Source organism: Sorex fumeus, unplaced genomic scaffold (genome assembly GCF_029834395.1).
Source record: "Sorex fumeus unplaced genomic scaffold, SorFum_2.1 ptg000018l, whole genome shotgun sequence".
NCBI classification, from domain to species: Eukaryota; Metazoa; Chordata; class Mammalia; order Eulipotyphla; family Soricidae; genus Sorex; species Sorex fumeus.
The window spans coordinates 9,075,650-9,083,716 of NW_026606075.1; the positions used below are offsets into that span (position 1 = coordinate 9,075,650).

Below are 8,067 nucleotides of genomic sequence, written 5' to 3' on the forward strand. Positions count from 1 at the left end.
CTATTTCTATTTTTAATAACCCGGGTTTCTCGGGTGTCATTTTGAAATTACTTTAAATTATTGGTGATCTTCTTTGGTATTCTGACAGAACAGAGTTAGTGGTAATTTTTTATGTTCAATGAAGATAATCAAATATAGACATTAAAAATTTCAATTTAAGAATGGAGCTTGGACTTTTTAAAGCAAATTTCTACACCTTGATGTAGCTCTAGTTTTTTGATAATTTTGCTTTTCTTAAAATAACCTGAATCCACTTCAAAGTAAGAGTAGTTACATTCGTTATTCATTTCTTTTAGAATGAACTAATCATTTCCTTTGCGTGCTTCCCCCTATCATTTAATTGAAGTGTCTCTATTCAAATATTTTATCTTTATAAAATTTGGAAAAAGTCTCTGTGCATCTATTCTACCTTAAATTCATGAAAATTAAAAATAATGCTTTTAGGGATCTGAGATCAGTGATGATGAATATGGTGTTGAAATTATGTGCATGAGAAACCATTTCTAACATTATTGTAAATCACAGAATCTTGATCAATAAAAAAAACTGGATGTCTTGATATTATAGGTATCCAATCACCTGTTACAGAGGCTTTTTATTAGTATTATTATCATCATAATAAAAATTATTATATTATATTATAATTATATAGGCAGATTATAGCATTATATTATATAATATAATAAAATTATTATATTATAATTATATAGGCTTATTATATTGTATAATTATTTTATATATTATATTATAACTTATTATGCATATTGATTTATCTTTTAATGTTTTTTATTTATAGTGATAATACCCAACTTCAATCCATTGTTGAATTAGTGTGTAAGTAAAGCAAATGTCATAGGGTAAAAATAATAATAACTAGTATCATCTTTTTAATATACTATAAACAGAACTTCACGTCACATGTTGGATGGGCCTGGGGACAATTAGTTAAGGATGTAACATTCACATTTGATAATTCCTTTGTCTGTGTGTGTGTGTGAATTCCCTATAATTAGGCATATAGACAGTTCCTGCTCCTCCTTTTTTCCTTTCTCTTTTTTATATTGTAAGAACATTATAGTTTCATGTACATAAATTAATTTGCAATCCCTACATATAGGTTATTTCCAGTTTTTCAATAACTTAATCAGCATATCTTTTCCATGTATCTTGAAATTTTAGTAGAATGTGTAAGTAAGCAAGATTATCATAGCCTGTTAAAATTCAGTCCTCTTGAACACGTTTTTTTTTCAAATCAATAAACCTTCAGATTAGGTGGAGGGGCCAGAGCAATAGCTCAGTGAGTAGGGCATTTGCCTTGCACTCGGCCGATCTGGGTTCGATTCCTCTGCCCCTCTTGGAGAGCCCAGCAAGCTACTGAGAGTATCTCGCCAACATGGCAAAGCCTGGCAAGCTACCTGTGATGTATTCGATATGCCAAAAACAGTAACAACAAGTCTTAGAATTTGTTGTGAGATGTTACCGGTGCCCGCTCGAGCAAATCGATGAACAATGGGAGGGACAGTGTAATATTATTTTTATTCATTCATATTTTATTTTGAATGTGATCTTCAAGATAAATATTAACCAATGGTTTATTCTCTAAATACATGAATAATCTTTAATTTGATATTCCAGGAATCCAGTCACCTGCTACAGAGACTTTTTATTACTATTATATAGGCATATTATATTATTAAATTATATATTATATATGGTATATATAAAATATATATTATATTATAGATAAATTATTATTTTTGTTTAAAATGATTTCTGTTTTCTCCATTACATAATGCCATAACTATGTCAGACTGATTAATTTTCCAGAAAGAAAATAAAATTTATTACTTGATATTGAACTTCTCTTTTTGTTTGTTTTTATTTTGGGGCCATATCCAGAGGTGCTCCTGGCTCTGCACTCAGGAATCATTCTTGGTCACTTGGGGGAATATTTGGGATGAAGCTGTGAGCAAGGCAAGAACCTTCCCCACTGTACTATCTTTGAAACCCTACAGTGAACCTTTGAGGCTACTCAAATTCTTGCTTGTACTAATTTTTGTGGCTAGATTTTCAATTCATTAAAATAAATTGATTTACTAGAATTGATATTTAGATAATGGTGAAACAGTTTTGCTTTCTGATATTTTATTTTTTGTCTTTATTGCATGATTGTTTAAAGTTGTAGGAAAAAATTGTGAAGACACCATCTCTTCTAAATAAGTTCATATATGTATATGTAGATGATGGACAACAGATGACGTCTACAGGTTGTTCACTCGAGTCATCCTGAATAGGATTGGCAGAACACTAGATAAGGACAACCATGCGATCAAGCTGCGTTCCGAAAAGGATTCAGCTTGCTCGAGCGGGCCCAGTTACGTCTCCATTGGAGACTTTGTTGTTACTGTGTCTGGCATATCGAATACGTCACGGGGAGCTTGCCAGGCTCTGCCGTGCGGGCGAGATACTCTCGGTAGCTTGCCGGGCTCTCCGAGAGGGGCGGAGGAATCGAACTCGGGTCGGCCATGTTGGCTGCGTGCAAGGCAGACGCCCTACCGCTGTGCTATCATTCCAGCCCTGTCATTAACCATATCCACAAGGTAACTAAGCTCATTGAGGTTTCTCAGGAGTTCAAGTTCAAGCGGCAAAAGATGCCCCTCTGTCTAACGTTCATTGATTTAGAGAAGGCCTTTGATTCTGTTGAGATGGAAGCGGTCATCAAAGCCCTAGCCAAACAGGGTGTTCAAACTCAGTGCATCAGGATCCTCCATGAGCTGTATTACGAATTCATCACCAGAATCTCACCCTTCTACAAGGAACTGATCATCGACATGAAGAGAGAGGGGTTCTGCAGGGTGATACCATTTCACCAAAACTCTGTAGTTCCACCCTCGAATTTGTCATGTGACAACAAGAATGGGAAGGGATGGGAATGAAGATAGATAGTCAGTAACTACACCACCTCAGCTTTGCTGATGACATTTCTAATAACACCAAACATTAACCAAGTGGCACAAATGCTGGCTGACTTCAACCGTAAGTGTGGGAAGATCGAACTGCAGCTGAATCTCATCAAGACAATGTTCATGAGAAACGAACAGGTTCCTGATGTTCCGTTTGCTCTCAATGGAACAAATATCTCCGAATGCAGCTAGGTAAAGATGTGTACCTAGGTCGAGAATTCAACAAGATGAATGACCTAGCACCTGAACTACACAGGAGGAAGAAAGGCGAGAAAGGCCTTCAAGAGCATCGAAGACGTTAAAAGGAAAAAGAACATCTGGATTCAGGCACATCTTTTCTATTCCACCGTTTTTCATGCACTAATATATGCCTCAGAATCTTGGGCCCTACGAAAACCGGATGAGAAATCTATTTGGGTCTTCCAAAGAGGAATCAAAAGAGCTATGCTTGGAGTATCATGTTTTACTTAAGTAAGAGAAGGAATCCAGAGTTTCGACCTCAGTGACGATTGAGAATCAGGGACGCTGTCTCGTTTGCCAAAGCATCGAAAATCAGATGGGCCAGACACTTATTGTGATTTGGAGACAACCACTGGACTAGAGCTGTTACTGACTGGATTCCATGGGATGCCAAAAAGGACCACCTACGAGATGGTCAAACTTCTTTGTCAAGACACCGAATGAACAGTTTGAGATTCTTTGTGTTCCTGGAGTGAGCAGACACCATTGGGCTACACTAGCACTCAATGGGGATAAATGGAGATGTTACTGGTGCCTGCTTGAGCCAACTGATGAGCAAAGGTATGACAAGTGATACGAGTGATGTATATGTACACAGATACACATGCATGTGAATATGTAACTTAATTTTGTATTATTACTAATAATGAACACTATTACTATTTCATCATGAGAACTCATAACTATCTTAAACTCAGGTCAAATTTTTTTCTCTTCCTCCCCCTTCCCACCCATCTATTCCCTTTCCCTCTCTTTTCTCTGACACAATGGTAGTGCTCAGGGATTACTACTCCTGATTCTGTGCTCAGGGATCACTTTTGGCAGTGCTCTGGGAACCACAAGCAGTGCCAGGAATTGAACTGGAGTTGGCTGTGTGTGATCTCTCTTGCCCCTATGCACTCTCTCTGCTTATTCTTAATTAGTATTCCTAATGCCCAGAATAATGTCTGAGTATTTAATAAACATTAGAAAATAAATATTTTTCTGAAGAGCTTCACTAGTTTGATTTATAGTTTTGTATCTTAAGACTGCCCAATTACTGCAACTGACGTGTTACTGTTCATTATGCCATATTGAGTATTTGTTTTTGAATAGTTTCATATATGAGACTTTGATAAACTCTTACAATGTATTTTTTTTAAATCTCAGACTAATACTGACTTATGACATGGACTCATTTTGCAGATATAGAAACTGAGTCTGAGAGACCAGTACTGATCACTTAATCTGTTAGTCTTAGTTAAGCTCTTATTTGACTTCAAAGGAAAAGTGACTTTACTCCACTGAAGTCTGGGTAATCTTTCTGAGCACTTGAACCCTCCCTATGTATCTTAAAAGAGAGTTGATTGATAAATAAAGACCTTATTATTCTTTTGGTGACAATTAATTCTTCTCTTTTCTTCCTTTTCCTTTGATGTAAGAAAAGTTTCACATTTTGATAATTTTATTATTCATTAGTTAGAAGAGAAATAAAAATTAAGATCCAAGTAATAAATAGCTTTACAATAGATGTTAGTAAAGATGGATTTGAAAATAAAGATTTTTTTCTCCCAACTGAGTGATTAAAATATTAAGAAGATAATTATGGTGGGCAAATTCAAGGTTTTTTTAAAATATGATTTTAGATGAAATTATACTGTTTGGCCATTTTGGTGGTAATGCAAAATTTAAGAACAAGATAACACCACAGAAAACAAATAGACTCTGTATACAGTAAACATTTAAAATATTCTTTTACTGTTGAGTGCAGTGAAAAATCTTTGCATCTCTCCAACTGTGCTTTTCTTGCCCCAAGGGAAAATCACTTTGAAGAATGCAGCAAATTATTTTGTACACTACATCCAAGTTTACTGAACCAGAAGAATAAGGACATACTGCTTGTGAGTTCAGCTGGATCAATAGCTCAGCCCCAGGATTTGCTCGTCTTTTGGATAGTGAATGAAAAGCACTAAGCTGCTAGTTTGTACCACGGATATTTAAAACCCTAGTTCAGCCAAGATGCATTTTTCATAAGACAGAAAGAAACTTACCTATAAAAATGTTTAGATATATGAACACAGAATACAAAAACATGAAATGTATGCTCACATCATGGAAGAAATTCTCCTTTTCCGTTATTACTCAAGATAAAGATAAAGAGTATACACACAGGCACACAGAAATACACAGAAATATATTTGTGGAATGACTTTCTTCCAAAGCCTCAAAGCTCTCCACAGATATCACATCCATATTTCATTCATATTTTACGTCTCCAGAAATGAAAGGTGAGTGGCTGTGATTGTATACTTTTTCTCTGTGTAGAGAATATTACACACTGGACCAAGCTGGCTCTGGAGACAGTTTTTTTTACCCTCTATCTCTGTCCTATTCTGTTCTGTCCTTTCTTTTTTCCTTTTTTTCTTCCTTCCTCCCTTCCTCCCTTGTTTTTTCCTTGTCTTGTCCTTTCCTTTCTCCTTTCGTTTCCCTTTCCCTTTTCTTTTTTTTAAAAGTTCCTCCACCATTATAAACTCCCAAGTTCCTCCACCATTATAAACTCCCTTATGTAATGTACGTGTATTTCGAAGGGTTCAAAGTTCTGACTGCTTTTTAGTCACTACAGTGTTGCCACAGCATGTATCTTTAGATCCTACTATTGTAGCAAGCAAGTTACTCAAGCAGGCTGAGTAGGAGAAAAGTAGCTTGAAGATATTCTTAGTGATTTTCCATGCTTAGCTTGAGATATCTGTGGTATTACCACTGTCCTGCATATAAAAGACTCTACAATGTGATATTTAGTAATTACTATTAAAAAAAGGAAAATACAAGCAAAACTATTAAAAATGGAAAAGAAAAGGGACATGCACTAAAGCAATGGAAAGTTTCTGGCTGGTGACTGCATTTACTCCTTTTCATCCATGCTCGGAGTAGAAACACGCAATCCAGAACGACAGGAAAGTGAAAGCTTTGAACATTCTCTTTAGGCTCTGCTGCTGTCCTGAGGATCTAGAAGTGCTTTCTTGGCACAGATCCCAGGCAGGATCTGTAGGTTAGGTTTACAACTGTGTTACGGGGAAGAATCCCTTGTCTTTGAATTTCCCTGACATTAGCTTCTACTCCAAGCAATCGCGGATAACAAAACTGAACATAGTAAAGTAGAAGAAAAATGTGAACAGGTTTTTTAAGACAACTTCTCCTGTAGTGAAAGGAAAAAATTTGCTTTATTTTTTCTCCCGTGGTGAAAAAGAAATTTTCACAATTTGCATTCACTCTTGGTTCAGGCTTTTTCCTTTCTCCAAGGAACCAAAGAAGGACCTATATTTATTTCTTTTTCTTATTTTTTTTTTCAGTTCTCTTTTCTTCCCTTTTGATTTTAAAATGGACCTGATACTCTTTAGGAGGTGATTAAAAATTTGGTATAGCCATGATGAGAAAGTGACTTTCAGTCATAAAACTGTCAATCTTTTTTTTGACTTGAAAATTTTTTCAAGAAAGAGCATACTCAGTGGCCAATGTATAATTTATCCAAATGGGTAATGTAGTGCAATCTCTTGCAATTTATCGAGTATGAGTTCAAACTTCTGTTTAAATTTTATGACGTTAAGTAAATTGTGTAATGTCTCCAGAACTCAGATTTCTCTTCAACAATTGCCAGTAAACAATGTTTATATTACAAAGTTGTTGTGGTAAATTAGATAGCATATATGAAGAACTAAATTCAGTACCAGACATTAAAGTAGTCCTTAATGAATGGTATATGTTGATGGCCCAATTCTGTCTATTTCTTATCTCCAATAAAATCTTTCAAGTAAGTAGATTTTTGAAAATGATTTGCTTATGGCAAGGAAAGAGTGATATATGCACATATGTGTTTCTACACAACTATAGGTTATATTGATTTGTGAATGCTAAATTTGAATGACAATATTGACTCTATTGACAGAATCCAAAAAAAGGATACAAAGAGACAAACTAGAACTTAAATTAAAAGATCAAATAAGAACACAAAATGTTTCTTATTAAGAGCCAATTCTTTATTGAAATACAAGGTACTGCTGTTAAAAACAAAAATAATCCACTTCACATTTACTTCCTTGTCATTCATTCTTATATTACCATGGATAAAAACTACTCTGAAATTCCCTTTTTTGCAACATTAATATAAGAATATTAACTGAGGATGCCTGAGGATATTGGAAGTATTAAGCAATAGTAATACATCTCAATTAAATCTAAACCCCAGTATCTTATCCTATGTAACCAACTCATTCACATTATTTAACATTTATTTACTTATTATTTTTTTAATAATATTTATTAGTGAAATACCAAAAAATATGTAATGCTTCATGAATTTGCGTGTCATCCTTGCACAGGGGCCATGCTAATCTTCTCTGTATCGTTCCAATTTTAGTATATGTGCTGCCGAAGCGAGCACTATTTAACATTTAAAACAAATATGTATACAACATAAATGAAAGATAGGCTAAACAAAAAATAATGCCGTTGCTTTAGCTTTTAGTAGAATAAATTATGTAAATCAGAACATTTTTGTCAAATAATTCATTCAAATTTTAAAGCAAAACAGAGTGTTTATTTGACGGTATATCTGAGGGTACAGTATTCCAGTTCTTAACCACCAAAATATTGTGCTTTTTTGAAATCTATTTGATACATTAGAAATCTATTTGAAACACATAAAGGTGTGTGTTCTGACACACACTTTAACCATATTTGTTGGAACACATACATCTGTTTGATTTTATTGGGAACCGAGATTCAGATCATAAGGAACAACCAGCTCTTCAATACTATATAACATTGTTTTTTATGTGGAAAACAAATATTTCTGAGTTCAGTAAATGTTCTCTACAATAAAAGGCTT

The 8,067-nt window shown here is 34.6% G+C and overlaps 1 non-coding gene across 1 annotated transcript; it reads right to left on the reverse strand.

The window, feature by feature from the left end:
• Nucleotides 1-7,513: 7,513 nt before the first annotated feature.
• On the reverse strand, nt 7,514-7,620 carry LOC130021911 (U6 spliceosomal RNA). The gene has a single exon (XR_008792241.1). It is a non-coding gene; the product is annotated as a U6 spliceosomal RNA (small nuclear RNA).
• Nucleotides 7,621-8,067: the final 447 nt, after the last annotated feature.